The sequence below is a fragment of the Podarcis gaigeae genome, assembly GCF_964106915.1.
Source record: "Podarcis gaigeae genome assembly, chromosome: 3".
Taxonomy (NCBI): Eukaryota; Metazoa; Chordata; class Lepidosauria; order Squamata; family Lacertidae; genus Podarcis; species Podarcis gaigeae.
The window spans coordinates 26,234,509-26,255,717 of record NC_139680.1 but is presented as its reverse complement, the minus strand read 5'-3'; the positions used below and the strand labels follow the sequence as shown (position 1 = coordinate 26,255,717).

The following is a 21,209-nucleotide window of genomic DNA, read 5'->3' as shown; positions in this document are numbered from 1 at the left end:
TTTTTGTGCACGGCCAACTGCGGCTGCTTTGCTGATCGGATCCTCCATTAGAGGAGAGCTATTGATTTCTGATTCACGCCGCAGCTGCAGCCAGCAGCAGCCGAACCGGGAGTGCACCGTTGGAGGGGACGAGCAGGGATGGAAGGCAGAAATGGGGAAAGATGCTAGAAGAGGAGCCATGTCTGAGTGTATGGGACAGTGCTAATAGGTTGCATGAGAAAGCGAGGCTGTTTGCGCCGCCAGGATCATCTAGTCCAACCCCCTGCAATGCAGGAATCTGTCGCTCAACGTTGGGATCGAACCCATGAGCCTGAGATTAAGTCTAGCCATTAATCTATCCCAGCACTTTTTGCTTTCTCCCTTTTTCATATACTGTATAGAGACCCATTTTTAGGTGCATGCAGACATTTCAACATAGACTGTAGCTATCCGTTTATATATATTGATATAGATATAGATTTGTAAACCAAATCGTTCTTAAACCGGACTGTTCTTAAACCGAGGTACCACTGTATATATGCGCACATGCCACTTCTACAGAGAAGGGGAGAGCGAAGATGGACAGGGCGCAGGCGCAGAATGCGCAGGACCATCTCGAAGACCTACGGCAAGCTAACCAAAAGCATTGGCTTGCAGTACGCTGGGGAGGGAATAGGCTGGCACAGCCGGAATCTGAGCAGCCAAAGCCTGCTTTCATTTGCCTCCTTCCTCCATCGAAAATATGAGCATATATGAGCGAAGGAGGATCTTCGTTAAGCAACACGTTTCGCCCAGCCCAAACTAAAATAAAATAAAAATGGCTTTGGGGGACGACATCATGTTTGAAAGTGTAGAAGCTTTCTGGTTCTCTTCTCCCCCCTCCCCTCCCCAACGCGACTGGCCGCCCTCTTCTCACCCAATGAGGAAACTCAGGACATCCCTAAGCTTTTCCTCCATCCCAACTGCTTATTGCGGGCACACACACCGCGAATGGAGCAGAAGCGACTTGCTTTTTCAATTAGCAGCCGGGATGGTTTGGCGGGGCATAATCGCCAACATTAAACACATCGTGTTTCTCCCACATGCGCACATTTCCAATGCACCCTCCCCACCCCCGGAGTATAAGGACAGACGGATAAGAAATTAATCGGGCTAGTTTCTCTTTCTCTCACCCCCCCCCCTTTCCTTGAGCTGTCTGTCGTAGCTCAGGGCTGGCAGTAAGTTCTAGCTGCCAGCTAAGATGCCCCCTTACCACCCTAGCGCTTTTTTTTTTTTTAGGAGGAAAACCCCGGAAAGAAAGCTTGCAGTTTCACAATAAGCGCTTGTCAGCCTGACAGACTGTGGCTGCGAACAATATACAATTAAGGGGCGAGAGGAGGGAGAGACCGAGGGAAGGAAGGGAAATCAGAACCATTATGTGTGTGGGGCGGGCGGGAGGGGGGAAAATGAGGGTTGGCGATGGTGGAAGGGGTGGGGGGAAACGTGCTGGGTGGGGTGGGAGGAGAGAAAGAGAGAGAGCGCAGGAAGCCATTATTAGCAAAAGCTATATTGAGCCTGCTTGCTTGCCAGACTAGCAGCAGCAGCCCAGCTCGGCTCTCCAGTTCCGCCCAGACATGTGCCTTGCCATTCTCATTGTAATCAGGCTGCTCAGGATGGCTGCTGATTCATTTCGCAGGATGGCCCCCTGGGAGCCAAGGTGGAAGCCTGAGGCGAGCCGCTGTTGCATCAATGCGCCACTCGACAGCACAGAGAAGGCAACGGGAAGCTGGCACCAGCAGATCCAGCTCAAAATATGCCAGCGTTTCTGGGTTGGGTGGTTCTTCTCCCTTCCCCTCCTCGCCCCCCCTTTCCTTTTTTTAAAGGAGGGGGAACGGGGCGGAATTCGCGAAGGAAAAGCCCCACTGCTCCCCAAATAATTAAATAAAGCACAATTAGCGACAGAATGAGAGGGAGACCTCTGGATCATCTCCTGGTCTCTGAACTCGGTGGCAATGCCCATCGCACGCCCCCCACCCACAACCTCCCCGGCTTTTGCTGTCTGTGTTTACTCCGATCCTTTCCTTTCTTCCTTTTCTTCCTACCTGATAGCTAGTCGTGGGGTGGGCTACCTGATTTAGCCGGAGACTTTGATTTGTGGGATTGACAACCTTATTATGCAGCGAGGCTTATTATTGATATTATTCCCTTCTCGGTTGCCATGACCACCTTGTGAGAGACATTCAATTTTCTCTCTTCCATCATCATTATCTATGAGGCCATCTGTTGTGGAAAATGAATTCAGCCTCATTTGCATGACTGATAAGCAATTTTTTTTTATCTATTTAACAGAAGGTCATATGCCGGGGATTTGGAGCTGGTGGAAAGAAAGAGAGGAGGGGAGGGAGGGAGGGAGAAGTGGAGGAGGAGGAGGAGGAGGAGGAGAGAGGAAAGGGGGAACCGGGAGGAGGGAAACCATATCTAGAGAATGAGTGGGAGTGCGTGCATTAGGGGATGTATGTGGAAGTAAAACAGATCCCTTAGGCCTGCTAGCCTTTCCTTCTGAATTTGTCATCTCTGCCAGGGCGACATTTCCCCCCCATAGCTCCTGCACACTAAAGAGAAAGAGGGGAGAGAGCGAGGGGCTATTTTCTCCCCCTCGCAGTCTTCTCGCAGCCCCCACCCCCACCCGCCGTTTTCAACACTGAGCGTTGGTGGGTGTGTTTTATTTTATTTTTTAAAATCTATGGAACGTGGGATATTTTTTTTCAGTATTCAGTGAAGAGGGGGAAAAACGGAATCTTTCCGGGGGTCTCCGCGGTATGCTTCAAGCTTTTTTTTTTTAACTACTTCTCGTCCGTTTAAAGTTGCAGCGAGCTAAGGCATATGTGTGTGTCCCCACCCCCACCCTCTTTCCCTTAACCGTGTCGAGATTTCATATGTTGTAGCTTATCTGACGGTGAATGAAGGTTGTGGATTGTGTTCATCTGGGGGTTGGTTGTCTGAGCTGACTGCATATTATTTTGCTTCAGTTGTTGGGTAGTTTTAATACCTACAGATTCCATTGTTTGCTTGCCCACCCCACCCCCCTTTCCCCCTTCCTCTCCCTCCAAATTCTTCACAGCATATTTGCCGTGCTGTCGAAACTGCATGGGACTCTGGAATAGGAAGTAATCTCAGGGTGAAATCTGTCGCGAATGTATACAGCCATTATCGTGCATGCAGGAAGCATGCTGTTTATATATAAAGTTGCTGCATGCTGAACAGTACTTGCTTTGCTAAGAAAACAATCGAGGCAGAAACTTCATAGATACCCATTCATCACTTGAATATAACCAGTTATTAATAGGAGATCTAGATACATTTGAACGATGACACTAAGTTGGCATTCCACAACTTATTGTGGAGCAGTTTTGTTGACTTTAATGGGCTGCTCTGGAGTAAGTGGACTCCAACTTGTGCCTTTATTCTCAACACCTGTATTTTTAAAATCACCATGACGAAAGACTGGCAATGTATATATGTTATGCAACAAGTTAAAATAAATGTATACATAGGTTCCAGTTCTAGAGCTGAGTTATGATATATTTAACTTGTCACAACATGTGAGAATTAATTCTTATTAAATTCCATTTTTATATTCTACAACCTTCAATTTAAAGATGGCACAGAGTTGAGAATACTGCACTGAAATTTTCAGATATGCAAACTTGGTGTGTGTGATAAATATTGTAATAGTTTGGCACAGCAAATTTACTTCCCTTTATGGAAGAACAGTTATAAATACTAAGCTGATTCTCCTGCTGAATTTATACTTGCTATGAAAAAGATTAAACACCAAAGAACAAATTGACTTGCATTTTATTTCCTGTGATACAGTCCTGGAAGCCAGTTGTAAATACTGCAAATCAAAGACTTTTATATATATTAAAAAGTGGTTTACTGCATACAATGTAATTATAGATGTTTTTAAAGTCATAGTAAAAGTAAATATCTGACAAAGCATTGAGGGCAGTATTTCTTCACTGAAGAATATAGAATGTCTACTTCTGCTAAATAACTAAAAGTGCAGCCAATGAAGGATTCTCCCCTTGTACATAACTTTAATTCCAAAATGTATCAATGAAGAATAACTTTTGAAAGACTGAACTATTCCTGGTGGGCTGAATTTAAAATGGAAAAGAAATTTCACTAGTCCTCAGATCAATTTCAACGGAAAATTGGAATTTTTGAACTAACCCTATTAAGGAAGTAAAACCTGCTTAGTTCATATATACATAGAAGCTTAGAGTTTTTAAAACAACTTGGTTGACAGGTCACCTGACCTGCTATTTTAAATAGTACTTCTCTGCATTCCTGTCTCTTGCCATACAAACTGTTTGGTTTAACCATTGCTTAAAAAAATTATATATATGTATGTATATAAAGAGATGTAGGTATCTAACTCCACTATAGTTCTGTATCAAACATAGTTCCAGCACTAATTGGATTTTCTGGTGAAAGTTGAATTACGCAGCCTTGTTCACACCAATATGCTCAATCACAACCAACTCTCAACAGACTAAGGAGATATAAAAATGCTAGTTTCCTCAGTTGCTGCCAGCTAGAGAATATTGGGGGGGGATTAATAGCTTGCTTCATAACAATTTGAACCATTCAGAGTTTAATACCACCACCCTTTAAGTTTCAGGAAGTTCCAGTGGCTTGTAGTGAGGTGTGGGAGGGAATAACATGCCTTTTTTCAACCACCAAAAAGAGATAATGCACTTGATTCCCTTTCCCTGCCCCCACAAAAGTTAATTACCAAGCTTGGTTGGATTCCTCCTTGCCACCCTGACATTTGACTGCTGCTAATTCACTGATTAATCTCATTAATGTGATTATGGTGGGATTTGGAGTTGGCTGCCATTGTTCTGCAGACAGTGCTATTCAGGCCAAGAACTTGCCACCTCATTCAGTTTTGCTGTGATTTTTCCGAAGGTTGTTTGAGTGAACTGTATTATGAAAGCGGCTTCTCTTTTCAGCACCAGGAGCTGTCCGTTGCTGATAGCAATTACTTTTGAGTCCTGACTTCCTATTAGTTCACTGGCAAATAGGAAAATAACTCACTTCCCTCAGTTCAGCGACTCTACTACAAAGAGCAGGTTAAAGAAAGGGGAATGTTTATACTCCACAGCCATCATAGGCACTATGCATATTCTTGAAGAGGAAAAAACACACAAGATATATCCACTTTTGTCCTTATTCATGCATGCATTTTACTTAGCCTGCTAAACGTTGGGGTGGGAAAGATATAGGAATTTCTCTCGCTCGCTCGCTCGCTCATTGTTTCATACATACAGTTTTAAGACTAGGACATTATTGACATTGCAGGTTTTTTTCCTTCAACAGCGTTGCTTGCCTTCAAATGAGCCCGTTTGGAACAAATATGACTAGTGTTCCCCACAAACCTACGAACAATAGCATGTCCAGCATCACTTTAAACTCTTCACAATTACTCCACCGCGCTTGCAATGGATTCCCACCCATATTCAGACGTTAAACGCCCCCCTATCTCTCACTCACTCACGCACATTTATTTCTTCCGAGAGTGTTTGCTTAACTGAACGTCTCAGCTGTAGTACTAAATAATCATAGAGATTGTCTTTTCTGAGAAGTCTCTGCTCCCCCCCCCCTTCATTGTGTGGAGCTAACACCCCGTCAGCATCCTGAACTAAGTCTAAAAGAACATTGTTTGAAGCACGATGCTTTTCATAGCATCCGCGCATGATCAACGAAGCTGTCTGCTGTTTGACTTTATTATTTGAAGCTACATTGTTATCATGAGATGCGGTTACTGCGCATGTGCAGCAACTTTTCCATCCTGTTTTGAATATCCTCCCTATTCTTCAGGAAACGTGCCACTATGCTGAAAATTCCAAGCCATCATTAGACTCCATTGTGTTCAGAGTTTTCTCTGAATTCAAGGGACTTGTGGCAGAGACAATTAGATATGCATATATGCCCCGCTCCTCATTCTTAGGCAACTCTGTTAAAGATGCAATCCTATGCATGCTTCTAAGAAAATGGGTTTAGTACTGAGCTATTAAGCATGCAATAATGTACTTTCAATAATTAGGGCTCCTGGTTGCACAGTGTGAACGCTTTATTTGAGGCCAGTTTTATTTGCTCTCTCTTGTGCGTGTGCCCGTGTGTATTGTTTTCAGGGTGGGGAGAAAGTAAGAGGAGGAAGCTAGGGGAAGAGAGAATATATAGGACAGAGGCATTCATAGTGACACCTACAATTTGCTGTTTAAATGAAGGCTGTTCACAGCTCTGCATTCCCACAAAGATCTACAGTTCCAGCCTGGCAGTGGTGAACCTTGTCTGTTGTACTTCTGGCGTTGTCTCGTGTTCCTCCAGGTCCGGCCCCTCTCCCGCTCCAGCCAGTCAAAATAAATGAAACGTTATGTTTTCAAGTGTAGGGGCTGAATGAGACAAAATGCGTTATCCTGCTCCCGTGTGCATCAAAGAGAAGGCGTTGCATTCTCATTATAGGTGCTTCGTGGATGACAGCTTTACCCAGTGGAAAGAGCCGTTTGCTGCAGAGATACCTTTGGGGAAAGGAAGCCCCACGCCACCCCACCAACATCCAGCCCAAGTCTGGCGAGTGCAGCGATTTGCCGCACTTGCTATTTTTCGAACTTGCCACAGTTCTGCTGCAGTCGTTTGGGGTCCCTACCTTGACTTTCAATTGAAGTCAGGGCGTGGGAGCTTTGCGATGTTTCCCCGGCGGTGCACCTAATTTCATTATTTTTTAGGTGCCCCTTACCACCCAATTGTAAGTGCATTCGCCCTAGAGTTGGGGGCTGCTTGCTTTTTCGCAAACACTTCTCTCAGGAGTAAATGCATCCACACTTAAAAACAGCACAGTGTATATATACTCGGTATCCTTTTCGTTAGCTCCCTATAACCATCGTATCATAAGAGTCACAGTGGGTAAAGGATGGATTTCCCCATCCCCTCGCACTGCATGCTCATCAAGAAGGGTGTCTAATCCGCGTTAGCACTTGAGCCTATTCAGATGACCAAAGAACCTCGGGTCAACTTTCTTCTGCACCAAGGTACCAAGTGGTAAGGCGACTTCTCTTACACAGCCGGTGGGAATCTGTGGTAAGATGTTCGTCTGCACGGGTTCCTGTATACTACAGTGCCATCCTAACTATGCTTACTCAGAACTCAATGGGGTTACTTCTCATTGTGTTTAGGATTGCATCCTTGGTGCAGCGCTAATTATGAAAGGGGCTGTAAAGTCTTGCCTTTGTGACTTCAGGAAGGCATCTAATGCAGATGATGTAAACATTCTGGAGCAATGTGAAAGATCCGTATGAGCTCCCTCATCCTGCTCCTGCTGATAGCTGCATGTAAGGGGACTTCGTACAGGACATGCTTTTGTTTTGTTTTCAAAAAGATGGTCATTTTCAAATTCTTAACAATTTATTTATTTTCGAAAAGGGGGAAAGTAGAGTTGACCTCAAAAGCCATAGAAACAGATGCCCATTTAAATTGATAATGGATACTTATTCCTCTTCCCATTTCAAACGTTGAGTAATTCGGACGAGGAACCCCCCCCCCCAAACCTAATCTGCCACCCAAAAGCCACTTGCACATATCATCATTTTGGGAGGAAGTCATCAGTAGCCCTGGCGAGTTAACCTTCACCCAGCTTTATTATCAGTACCCTGAAAGCAGTGACAAAGCCATAGGGCCTTTGAGCCAGTGCAGGCTGCCCCCCCCCCCCATATCTGAGGGGCACCTGCCCTCCCCTGGGTATATCTTCTCCTTCAGAGTGCCATTTCCAGCTGGAAGTGTGAAGAAACCCCAGGCTCCTAATTTTACCCAGGAAACGGTTCTCCTTCACCATCAAAATCGACGGGGCTTTTCCAGGACAAGTGAAGATGCTTTATATCACGCTTTGTCCACGCAGTGTATCCCTTGAAAAAGCGCGTTAACACGCTTTCTCTCCCTTCCGATCCTGGGTTACTTATATTTTTATTTATTTTACTTGAGAGTAAGTCCCCTGAGTTTCCATGTCGAGCTTTACCCCACCCCCCCAGGAAAAGCTGCAGTGCCATCCTGCACACACTTACTCGGGAGTAACAGAAGCTTACTCCCGAGAAAGCCGGCGCAGGCTTGGCCTGGCCTGCGTAACCTTCGGATCGCCACCCTTGGTTCACACCAGGTTACTCCGAGTCTGGTTTTGTTTGTTTGCTTTCCCGGTCAGACGCACTGCTTGAGGCTTTAGGTGTAACCGAGGGAGCCCCAGGAGGCTCCGTCGATGGAGAAGGCGAGCTGGGGGAGGCGAAAGGAAGCCCAGGTGCGAGGGAGGGGGCAGCCCGCTAAGATCCCTTTTCCTTCCTGGGGAAACACCTCGGCGTCCCGCCTCCCCCCCCCCCCAATCGAGTCCAGGGAGAGAAAGGCTTGTGCCCTCGCATTCTTTCGCTGCAGCGCGCGCACCCCGACACACACACACACACACACACACACACACTCGTTGGGCAAGATTTGTCAGCAAAGTTTGCCCTCAGCGTGGCTGCCTCGTCTGTGGAGCTGCCGGGGAGAGCCCAGGAGGGAAGCGAGAGAGCGAGCGAGCGAAGGGCGGGCTGCGCTCCAGCGAGGCTTCCCCTTCCCCTCACAGACTGCAGTGCGAGCTGGGAAGGGAATTGCCAAGCGAGAGAGAGAGAGAGAGCTTTGGTGCGCGGCCGCCGCTGGCCGCGGCGTCTCTCGTCTCGGGCCTTCTTCTCTCGGGCCACCTCAGGCAGCCGCGAGAGGCGGATTACTCTGGCTGGTGTGTGGCTGCGCAAGGAGGTGCGCCGTGTGACTTCCCGCGCTGGGGTCAGCCCAGCTGCCTCCTCCGCCGCGGCAGGAGCGGTCAGTATTGTTGTCTCTCCTTTTCGAGGAGGCTGCAGTTCCGAGGCGGCGGTGGGGAGGGGGGGGGAAGGGCGCGCGCGCGCGTTCACACAACACACACACACACACAACACACACGCCAGGAGCTAGTGGATGGCGAAGGAGAAGAAGAAGGGGGGAGAGAGATGGGGAGAACTGGGGTGTGTGGAGAAGGGGCAACTTCACGCGTGTCTGCATTGTGTGGTGGGAGAGATGGAGGCGGTGGGCATTGTGTGTGACAGAACTCTGAGGGGACTGGTGTGTGTGTGTGCGCGCGCGCGTTTGTGAGGGGAAATTGTGGAAGGTTGTGCTTGTGTGAGGGGGGAGGTTGGGGGAAGAAAACGGTGGGATGTGAGTGAATGGGGTAGTGGGTGGGTTTGACCGTGTGTGAGAGAGAACTCGTGAGGGAACTATGGTGTGTGTGTGTGTGTGTGTGTGTGTGTGTGTGTGTGATATATATGGATGAAGGCTTGTGTTACTGTCTGTGTGTGTGTGTGAGAGAGAGAGAGAGACACACACAGAGCACTCTGATAAGATATTGTGTGAGAAGGTGGAGTGGGCAGAGATTTTGTCTCTCAGTCACAGGGAAAGCTTTCTCTCTTACAGCTCTTCACCAGTTACTTCTCCAATGTCCATACATGTTTTATACATGGGGAAAAAATAGTACCAGGAAGAGTAGTTTTGTGTGTGTTGCCATCTGTGTGAGATGTTTCTGGTTTCTTTCCATGGCTTTCCTGTAGTTGTGCCTCCGTGTAAAGGTCCCTACAGCTTGTACCTAGCTCACTGGTTTTGACCACAATAATTAGAATTTAGGAAAGTTGGCATAAAATACATTAAAAAAGACAAACCTTTTTTGTGCAGGAAACTGGCCAGTCAAATTTATTTTGACCTTTTAAGCATAGGGTTACAGTCACAAAGTTCCTAAAGGGTCATGTTTCAAGCAACAGTAACAGCAAAGTTACCTGCCTTATGACTGAGTATTATGCACGTTAGACTTTTCAGGTATGTGCTGTGTGCCTGAAGTGAATTAATTTAGATGTGTGTCTGACTGATGACCCTTTAAAACAGTTCTTTGCTAGCCTTGGGAGAAAGTGCATCAGAAACAAAATACAAAATTCTGAAGAAAGCTTCCAGATACCCTAGCCTTTTTGTATATGAATCATCACATGTATGTGTATGTATACACATCATACACATACACATACACGCACAAACAAACAAACACACACACACACACACAAAAGTTTTGTTCCCAAACTTTATACCAGAGATGGTTTTTGTTTAATATATCTGGCTCTGCAGTCCTGGCTTATTTTCATTTATCCTCATTAAAGGTTTGCTTTTCTTGCGCCTTCCCTTCAAAGGTATGTGTGGCTATCTGCTAACCAAAATGAGGTTAAAGACATACTTGGAGTTAACCCTGTACACGTTGCACGATTATATAAGGATTAAGCAGAGTTTTAATTCTTTCCAAAGAAACACATCAAAATGGTAGGGAGCTTGCTGAATTTCCTGGCTTTTTCTATAACAAGCAGACTTTTGTCCGTCGTAGAATTGGAGACCCCATGTTAAAAACATATATCTTTCACTGGGTTGCTGTTAAATAGCTTGAGTAGTATTTACCGTTCCCATCTATTATATTAAATACAGCATTGCACATGATACACCTCCAGAGATTTAGGGCCTGTGGGTAACAATGTAGGCAGCATACAGTATACATCCTCAATCTTGCCTGACTCTGTTGGCGAGTCTAATAAACAGGGGATTTAGAAACTATTGTTGTAATCCAAAAGTGGGGGCAAAGGAAGGTGAGGAGTCCCTCTCTTAATTCAGAGGTGAAATTTACAGCAGCTAGAGGAGGATATCAGTCAGCAGTATGCTACTGATGTTATTTTGCTGCAGTAATGTGGTCTCTAAGGGAACCTGTGCTTGATGCATATACTACACAGCTAGGCTTTCCTGTAGCCCACTGCCTGCCTCTCTGCTGCTAGTTCTTTTAAATGGAGGCTACTGCTGATCCAGCAAGCAGAGTGCTGCACACATGTACATCTTCCTCCGCCGTTTAGTGGCGTCAACTTATTAATTTCTTGCCTTCCAACTTTGGATCCATTGTGTTCCTGTCTGAAAACATTATGACTTCTGTCTGTGTGGCAAAATAATTAGCATACAAATGAGGAGCAATTCCTGTCTCTTGTACCTCGGGAAATGCACACACAGAGAGAAGATGTGCACTGGAAAAAGTTGACTGGGTGAATGGCAAACAAATGGTGGACATTTGGAAGCCCTGCAAGAGTTTGTGTTGTTAGCGTGAAGCTGGTTTGTCACAGATTTCTGGGTGAATATCTCGAAGATGGAAAAGCAGGGTGGCTGGTGTTTGAAATGATTGCTTGACGGTGTGGCCTACTTGAAAGTGCAAAGTTGGACTGCATGCATAGATAATTCATTTGGACTACTTTGTTTTGCAATTTTCCTGCGTTCCATTTGATAGCCCATAAAGGTAAGCATGCCCTCTTTTATACTTCGTTATTTTGGCTTTCTGTTCAGCAACTGCAAGGAATTTGATTTGCTTGACGAGGGAACAAAAGAATAGGCTATTTCTTTTTATTGCATGCATGGGGGGGGGGGGATATATGAAATATTGAGAGAACCTGATTCTTCTTCTAAGTCAAACAGGAATTTAGTGGTTTTGTTTTCTGAAATGCACAGCAGCCATTATTCAGTGTTTGCATCATTATTTTTTGTTTTTCTAAAAAGGAGAAAGTCAGACGGATAGTCTTAATAAATGTTGTTTCAGGTAAAATTTCAGAAGGAATTAATTCTGCGTGACATGCTTGTGAGAGAGTGTATGTTTTCATTGACTGAAATATTGTGCCTTATATTGTGATTCTGAGAACCTTAACGACTTACTGATACAGAGGTGGCAAAGGGTGAAGGGAAGTATTATTTTTGTACTGCCAAATGATATTCTGTATAGAAAAGCAGAACAGAGATAGCAAAAAAAAAAGCCTATTTAAATGTAGACAGTAAAATCTATTATTGCAGTTACTCCAAAGTCTGTCACAGGACCTGAATATAATTTAGTCTTCTAGTAAGCTAATAATTGACTTACATGTTTACTGTATAATTGTGCTGGATTACCAGAATATTTGGTTGAAAATGCCTTCCTTCTTTTTATGATATAAGAGTAGTTTTATCCTGTTATAATGGCTGTTAATCTCCTTAAAAACCGAGGTTTTCATTTTAACTGACCTAATTTTTTAAAAAGCCAAAAACAACCTATCCTGGTTGTGAGGTTGGAATTAAGCATAAATTATCCCTTAATTGTATTTAATTAGTCCTCTAGCCACTAGACATTGACTGTGGAGTGTTTGGGTTTTTTTTTGGTTTTTGGGGGGTCTAATTTATAAGTGTACCCCCTCACTTCTTTTCTTTGTAGAAAATATATATATACTAAGGAGGTGCAAATCTTAAAATTTTGGGGTTCTCAGGCTACCTTTGATGAAATACCAAATATGAGAACTAAGTATGGTAAAAATGACACAATAATAACCAGACAAAGAATTGTTTGAGCAAACTGTTAACCCTTCATATGTAACAGCTTGCAGTTACTTTCGCTCATTGTTCAAGTTTGAATGCTGATCTTAAACTTAGTGGTTACCATCTAGTTAAATCACATATGCATATGTATTTATTAAGTATAGTGAGATTATAATACAAAATAAAACCCAGATAAGTGGGAGAATCAAAAATCTGTGTAAATAAAAACATAATTGCTTTTTAAAAGATAGAGGTCCTGTTTTGGCCACTGGGAAAAAAGTGAGCTCTACTGACAAGCTTACACAAAGAAAAGAAAAAAAGACAAAATAATTGAAAATGGGGGTGGGGTGGGGATTTTAAGAAAGAGCTAAAAGAAGTACTTTGATTTTTAGCTTAGTTTATAGATTGTCTTGTCTGATGAATTAATAAGTGTTAGGTGCCAAGCCTAAGAGCTTGGTATGCAAAATAGTTTGCTCATTGCCAGCAACAGCTCTTCTTTTGTGTTTGAGTATACACTGCTGAAGTATGTTCCTGCCACTGCATACGTGACTAGATTGTTCACCGAAGTTATTAATTTATAGTATGACTTTATGGTGAGCTATCTTGGTTTTTTTGGGGTACGATTTCCCTGTCCTTGTTTTCCATATAATACAGTGTATCATTAAATTTGCTTTTTGAGGAACTCTAGTTTGTTTTGACTCCTCATAATTTCACATTATGCAGAAGTTGAGCCAATATATATACATAAAATGAACATGTGGGTATACCCACCCCTATATATAGTGAGAGAGGTATGTGTACTCACAAACCAGCCACAAACATTCTCAGAAAGTGCTGTTCTGAATGTAATGAAGCAGTGGTGCCTTGCAGACATAACCATTGCTATACTTTATCAATAAACACACACACACACACACACACACACACGAACTTAAGCAGGCACACAGTAATTATACTTTTTGACACAATGATAGTTCAAAATAGAGCTGTTCTTTCAAATGCCATCCTTCAGAATCACATTTAGTAAGTGATCTCATTTTCTAGGATAACACTTGTATCAAGCAGAATAACTGCTGTTGTCATCATGTACCTCTTGCCATTATAGTTCAACAAAATGTACCATTTTGTTATTGTTTGCTCCTTCTTTGATTGTAAGCAATGGGGAGGCTTTGTGGTGATATTTAAACCCTTATGAAACACAGAGTCCCAACATTTGCAAATTGTTTATTGGGGCAAGTAACTTGCACACTGTAAATTCTAAGGTTTGTCAACAAAGTACAGTTCACCCATGCTAATAGTATATTGATTAAATGTGATTTCCTCCCATTAAAGTACATTATTCTTTTATTAGTACCAACATGTTTATGTGAAAAATTTAAAGTTACAAAATGATTGAAGGAGAATAGAGAAGTGGTTCGAGTCTCAAAAATGTCCAACAGACCATTAAAGTAAAATGTTTATTTTATTTATTTTATCTCGTTAGATATGGTGTGGATACCAGAGTTTAATATTGCTCCTTGGGAAAGGCTGCAAATATACATTTGCCACATAACTATGCTAGCCAGCTTGGATGTGAAATAATCAAGGCTGCAGGGCACCCCATAGAGAGCCATCACGTCTAGTATGGAGCAGTCTGGTAAATTGTGAACATACAGAAATCAATGTTGCATCTGCCAGTAGGCCCTTCGGTTCTCTGAAACTCCCACGTGTCTAATGAGTCTGGCCGATTGGTTTCAGACACTAGTTTCCTTCAGGATAAATTTAATGCATCTTGAGGGTCAGGCATAAGCAAATTGATTATAGCTCTGCACCAGGCAAACTCATAAACATCTGTAAGATTGAAGATTTTAAGGCCATTCAGCATCAGGGTCTGCTGTTTTCAAAACCCATCTCCCTTATCCCAGCATGGCATATCTCATGCCAGCATGGTGTCCTTGAATTGGGAAACTGATTAGAAAAAGGGCATGGTATATACTGATGTTCTATTTCTATCTGGCAATGATCCAGCTGTTTGTAAGTTGTGGGTTGTGGATTGTGCTGCTCATTGCTAGTTGTTATTGGCCATGGGGTGGTAGGGAAAGCACTGTTTTAAAAATCATTTGCATGATAGGTTTTGAGCAGACAGCTACTTTGGTCTTGAACACAGCACAGTTAAAGTTTCTTTGTCCTCAGTGTCCATATATGCTGTTTACAACAGCAAAACCTTATTTATTTAGCTTCAGTTGTATGTTGTTCTAGGACTGGATGTTTTTAGCTTTCTACATTTTTCAACCTTCTAGAATTTATTTCTATTTTGGTTGTAGAAATGAAGAACATAATAAATAGTCAAGTTTGTGATGGATTAGCTTAAATGTTTAGGTACTGGGTCCAACAGACTATATGGTTCCACCTTACATTTTATACTTATTGGGGTATTATTGGGGCAGAGTTAGTGTCAAAATTCATTTTTCCAAGCAAAATCTTGTCTTCTACCATCTCTGGTCAGGGCTGAAGAATATTACCGAGGGAATAAAATGTTATGCCTAATTTTAGTGTTCTTCTGCCTAATGTGCTGTGAATAAGTACCATGTTACAGCATTTAACTCTGTCCATCTCTGTCACTTCCTGAACATTTGTTCTTTTCATATAACCCCCTCCCCCCAATGCTGTGAGCTTAGGATACCTGAGATTTGTTGTTTGAAGAAATTATGGAAGGGATGATCTTTTGCCTTTGAGTCCTGCCTCACATTTAACACCGGATGGGATGTTGTTTCTGCTTCTAGGCTGTACATAATGATTCTGCTATGCTTGATGGATCACACAACTGAAAACTCTGATACAAGGTGCTTTGGAAGGACTAACAGATTGGAGATGAAAAATATAGTTTAAACAATATTTCTCTTCAATCTGTCTTGAAGAAGGAATCATGACGTATTAGTACTTCCAAAGGATGTTCAATCAATGGGCCATGGGGCTATGAACTGAGGTTCTGACATGCTTTTTATAAGAGCACAGCTGAGGAGAGCCTCTTGATTTTAAATGTATACTAAACCAGGGAAGCCTGGTTTATCCTGACTAGTATTGGGTCTTTTTGTCTCAGATTTTTTTTTTAAAAAAAAGAATTCGGGCTATGCAGGTAAATAAGTGGGCCAGTGAAATATGTTTCTCTTGTACCGCCTCTAGTTTAAAAGAGGGGTTGTTGTCAGTAGTAGTGGATTTGTACAACCATTTTTGGGATTGCAGCTGATGTGATAACGCCAACATAACATGATTTTGCCTCCATCATGGTGGTTAGTAGTGTTGTGGCACACATACCTGACATATATCAGGCATGTTATGAGACTGCTTATCACCATATCCTATCTCAGCTCACATTCTGAAAGTTTTCTAGAGGTGGTGGGATATTATCTTGTAAAGTGCTCTCTCTCACATACAAAACTTACAGGAAATTTATTGCAGAAAACATAACCAAGAAATGATTGTGGGGACTGACTCTGTTTAAAGTTGAGCTCATCTTAATGTGTTTGAGAGCTGCAACAAGAACACATTGGTACCAGTCCAGGCAAAGTCATTTGTCCTGAAGATGTATTAAAATAAAGGAGAACTCTGTTGCAACTAGCTCCGTTCACATTTAGTTCAGTGGGGCTTAAGCAGGTTTGATTTTGTCTCTAGAGCTCTTGGATATGACTTTAACCATTGTGATTTCAGGGAGTTAGTGTGGCATAGTATTCCAAAGCAGCAGCTAGGGGTGGGAATGATTCCCAGTTCAAATCTTTCCTCAGCCACAAAGTCATTTTGTGTGTCTCATCAACTTCCTTTAAAAATGCATATACTGTATAATATTGGCCTATCACAAAGGGTAGTTGATAGATTTATTGAGATTTGTGTATGTGAAGCATCAGACAAACATACATTATGACAAATAATTGAAAGTAATGTGAACCCTATTTACTCAGAATTAAATTTCCCAGAGATCATTAGAACTTAGTTAGTAGAAGGCATGCTAAGGATTAGGGACACTAGAAACAATCCAGTTAAGTTTGAATTGTGGCCTTAAGTTTTTTTTTGTTTTTTTTTAAAGAATGTGTCGTTAAAAAGGTACATTAAAATGGTAAGCATAAAAGGGCATTAATGAATTTGACCAGAGGCCAAGGTTTGTTCTTTGTTATAGCTCATGGTTAGTCTGAATAAAACTTAACCACAACTCTGGGGTTGGACAACATGCCAAACCTAACTTTATTTTAGCTTGGCGCAACTGCAAAAAGACAAGGAAGGAGCAAAGTGCCAAACTAAGCAAAGAATTGTCATGCGTGACCGGGCCATTGTCTTCCAAATATTTTATTGGGAACCAGAATAGTCTTGATAAAGCATGTTGTTAGTAAAATGTGATTGTCAACAGGTTGTATACTTTTGAATAGCATAAAATTTATAATTCATGCCAGTGTCCCAAATTGACCTCGTAATTATCAGTACATTCGATCCATTTGATAGTCCAAGGGACTAGCTAGTCAACTTTATTCCCATTTCCACATATCCTGAAAAACTACTATGTTTTTGACAAGTTTAAAAACAATATTTCCCCAAGGGATTAGCTACACATATACATCAGGCCAAGAAATGTTCTCATTTGCACCCCTCCAAGGACAAGTTAGTGTACCTGTTTACAAATGAGAGAGAGTCACTAATGATCTAAACAGTAATAGGCTGAAATATTTTACTGGTTATCAATAATATTAACATTTAAATGCCAGCAAATTAAGTTTTGGTAGAAATCAGGAACTGATGATACCATTGTGATTTAAACAATTTCATTGTCAGTTCCTTGGACTTAAAATCCAGATCACTAATGGATTTTTTTCCTTCTTCCTAGCAGACTTGTCAACAATCTGTCTGTCATGACCATCTACTGCCTTTGGATTGTGGACAGAATGTTCAGTGATAGCATTAAAAATTATGTATGCAAACTGAGAGCACAAGATTGTAGGGCTGCACTTAAAAATGAGCTGTCTTGGAGTATGCTTTATTTATTCAAATTTCTATCCAGCCTCTTCCCAAATGTTCAGGGTAGATGATGGCAAATTAGCAACATGCACTGATTTTAGTAGCATGATTTTGTTTTAACACATCAAAATGCTACACTCTCATCTATATGGTGACACAACCTTGCATGCTAAAAGCTTCTTATGCATTATAAACTGCTTACAGCTATTCTTAAAAAAAAGCTCAAGTGTTTGACAAACCTCTGGGTGAAGGCAGTTGCCCAGTTTTAGGGCAGCTCTGAGAATACTTCAGTTTCTGCTGAATTTTGGCAAATAGATGGTATTGTTAAGATAGCTCTTTCAGCCAGTCTGAGAACAGATTTGACTTTAGGCAAGGGTATGATCTTTTTAAATATGTTGGGCATAAGCCATTATGCAGATTTAACATTTGTATCCCAACATGCATATTGCCATTAGTATACAACATTTACATGGGTTGTGTGTGCATCTCAGGTGGAACTGACTCAATGCAGTGCTGAGCCAAAATAAGTCCAGTAACCTACTTTCTTTGTCAATAAATGGATTTATTTCTTTATTTAATTTGTATCCTGCCCTTTCTTCCAAATGCGGCCAGGGTGACAAACAAGGGATAAATCAATAGAACACATTAAAAATGATTCTAATACATACTGGGAAAGATATCAGATTAAAAGGCTTGTTGAAAGAGGGTGATTTTCAGTAGGTGGCAAAAAGACAACAGAGATGGCACCTGTCTTAGAGTCAAGGAAAGGGAATTCCAAAGGGCAGGTTTTGTAATGTAACCTATTCATAGACATTTAGAAATTTTGGAGCAACTGGGTTTCTCAGTTTGTTTTTACACAGACTTGCATGGAACTTGATTTCTCTATTCGTTTTGATTTGCAGCTGAACATGTGAAAGGAATCAAGTGAAAAGCATTGTGTTTGAAATGTGTGCTGATGTAAAAGTTCTGTCTGCTCTGCTTGATCTCTGATAGCTTATTGACACATGCAAACCACCTCCTGACACTGTAGTTATAAAGTATTGAATATTCATTTGTGAACAAGTTCATGTTCTAGGGTTCTCTGCGTGGGGATACAATTGCAGTTACTTTTCATTTTTAATATGGAGAATACTACAGCTAGACCTGCCCAAATACATATATAAAATAAAAGGAAAATAATCATAATATTGGCCTGGGTTGCATGACAGCTTAACTATGGCTTACTAGGTCTGTGCAAATGTGCTCGCTTGTAGAGAGAGGCTTATACCCACTTTGCTCCCTACCTTCTAGTTCTATCTTTGCATGGCACAGGAGCTAAGCCGCTGTTTGGCTTAGTTTATTGTTTAAACCCACTTCATGGTTAAGCTCTCTCCTTAACTACAAGGTCTAACCAAGAACATCCTGCCATACAGGAGTGGATATCCTGTTACTGCATGCTCATGAGTGAAGGGCAGATGTTGGAGAAGCAGTTCTGGGTTAATGAGCATGGAGTACAAAAGTGGGTGGCGTGCTCTTAATGGATGTGGTAAAAATTAACATGGGAAACCCTCTTGGCATAGTGTTAGCATCTCAAGCAAAACATTCCAGTTTGGGTGAAAAGCCCATATCTGGCTGCTGTCTAGAATGCACATGCAGATGGTTCTATGCTGGAGCCATTTGGTGAATTTCAGGTACTCCAGGCTGCAGTTTTACAGGTATAGCTGATGCTAGCTGTGAGGTCCTGTCATTCTTATTACAGCTGCTCTGCATAATTACCTTCCAGTAGTCCCCACCACTTTTGCTAATATATTATTATTAAGAAGCAGGAGACCTTGTAGAATAGGCTACATTCTATTTTGCTTCTTCTCAACCTTGTGCTGCAAATTCAGATAGCTTTTAGTTGTGCTAATGCTGTTTCAGACCTTGATCTCATATTTTATTGTGCACTCACCAATACAGTGGTACCTCGGGTTAAGTACTTAATTCGTTCTGGAGATCCGTTCTTAACCTGAAACTGTTCTTAACCTGAAGCACCACTCTAGCTAATGGGGCCTCCTGCTGCTGCCACGCCGACGGTGCCCGATTTCTTGTTCTTATCTTGAAGCAAAGTTCTTAACCTGAAGCACTATTTCTAGGTTAGCAGAGTTTGTAACCTGAAGTGTATGTAACCTGAAGCGTATGTAACCCGAGGTACCACTGTACTAAAGAAGCTGGGCACCAGCAGAGTTCTCTTGTAGTATTTTGACCCAAGATTGCTTGCCTGCTTCTTGTGGAGGCCTTTAAAATTCAAGCTCTTCTTTTCTACTGATACATTCTGGCAACTGATTCCTTTGCTCATGGTGTGTGTCTCTGATGATGGTGTCACCCTACGTCAGCAACACAGGCTGATGACCCTTCATGTCTTCACCATGAAAGGTTTCTAAGGTCACCTTGCTGAAATTTTATTTCTCCCCATCCCACACCTAACTACCAAAAGTGACCAAATTGAACCAGATATGCTTGTCTACAGCGGTGGACCAGACCCCTAATGACATCTGCCTACTGGTCAGTATGGAGTGGGTGAAAAAACTCACCAGCCACAATGAGCAATCAGTGAGCAAAAAGTTCCTTTACAGCCCCAAACCACCCTAGCCTGCACTGAGAATCAAGGAGGGAGGGCATGTGCCACCAACAGAGGAAGAGGGAATGAAGTTGGATCCCCTCCCACTGTATCATGTGCAGGGGAGTTATGTGGTGATGTGAGGCATTACCAGGAAACAAGGCCTGACTTCCTGTCACCTCTACAGGTTGCAAAGGCGTCCTGCTGCTGAGAAAGGGTGGTTGAACAGCATTTTGTAGTAGGCTGCCATTACTATGATGACATCGCGAGGGCTTACCTTCCCACACTGGTGACAGTCCCTTGCGCTGTTCTGGAGCTGTGGGAGATTAGAACGAGCTATATAAAAAAGCCTCCCCTTTAATAAAGGCTGAAGCACAGATTTTTAAACCTGTGAAATCTGGATCCCTGTCAGACTTAATGCATTGTTCCTTAATGCATCCAACAACTATTAATTTCTTTCATATTAATTCCTATTTCAGTGTTAAGAGTGTTGTTGTTTTAATTTGGTTTATCTGACTAAGCATGTTTTGATGTAGTGAAATTAAACAGTCATGTCTATAAAATGACAAACGCAAATTTTCATTCAGAGCCTCTTCATTTTGAGATACAGCTTTAGCGCTTGCCAGTTGCCAACTACTTTCCAGTTTAGAGTCAGCACTTTTGAGGCAGAAATAAATTTGTAAGGATACCAATAGAAGTAAACACTGTAAGTGCAATCTAACAAAAATCTGTGTGATTACGTAAAACTACAAAAAATATAGCCTTTTTCTTCTCCCACTTCTAGCAGTGACTTAAAGAAAAAAAGTGATGATTTCAAATTAGTCTGGAGCAGCTCCCTTATCTATCTAATAAACCAAAAGTCTGCCTAAACAAACAAATAACAGTGAAACAAGAGAAGGGGCAAACTGACCTTCCCAGGACAAAGAGTTTCATGACTTCCACAAATTAGGCAGATGCTCATTAGAACTATACCTGATCAAGATATGTTTCCTGACTAAATCTAATATTAATCCTTTTTTCCACATTGAAAAGCATAATGGTCATGTGTGATGCATTTAAACTTTAGTAAGGTTTGGCTTTGTAAATATAAATTAAAGTATGGAAAGTTAAATTTGCTGGACAGCTAAGGAAAAAACAAAGCCGTTATCATTGCTCCCTTTTTTTAATATAGGTGGCAACATGCATGGTACATTTCACACCCAAGAGTATCTTCTGATGTATAGTGAAGCTA

The 21,209-nt window shown here is 42.2% G+C and overlaps 2 protein-coding genes across 17 annotated transcripts in view; one reads left to right on the top strand and one right to left on the bottom strand.

Moving 5' to 3' along the window:
• Positions 1-21,209, bottom strand: part of TRAPPC12 (trafficking protein particle complex subunit 12) — a 647,809-nt gene that overhangs the window by 340,910 nt on the left and 285,690 nt on the right. The window lies entirely within an intron of this gene.
• The window catches only part of MYT1L (myelin transcription factor 1 like), a 282,351-nt gene continuing 263,721 nt past the window's right edge, over positions 2,580-21,209 (top strand). For 6 of the 16 annotated variants that reach the window (XM_083729982.1, XM_083729985.1, XM_083729972.1 and 3 more), the window contains exon 1: positions 8,435-8,865. The gene's annotated coding sequence lies outside the window, so the exon portion shown is untranslated. Of the gene's footprint in view, positions 2,670-8,433; positions 8,866-10,255; positions 11,381-21,209 lie in introns of those variants that run through there. The other 10 variants (XM_083729975.1, XM_083729974.1, XM_083729973.1 and 7 more) reach the window with 6 other exon arrangements.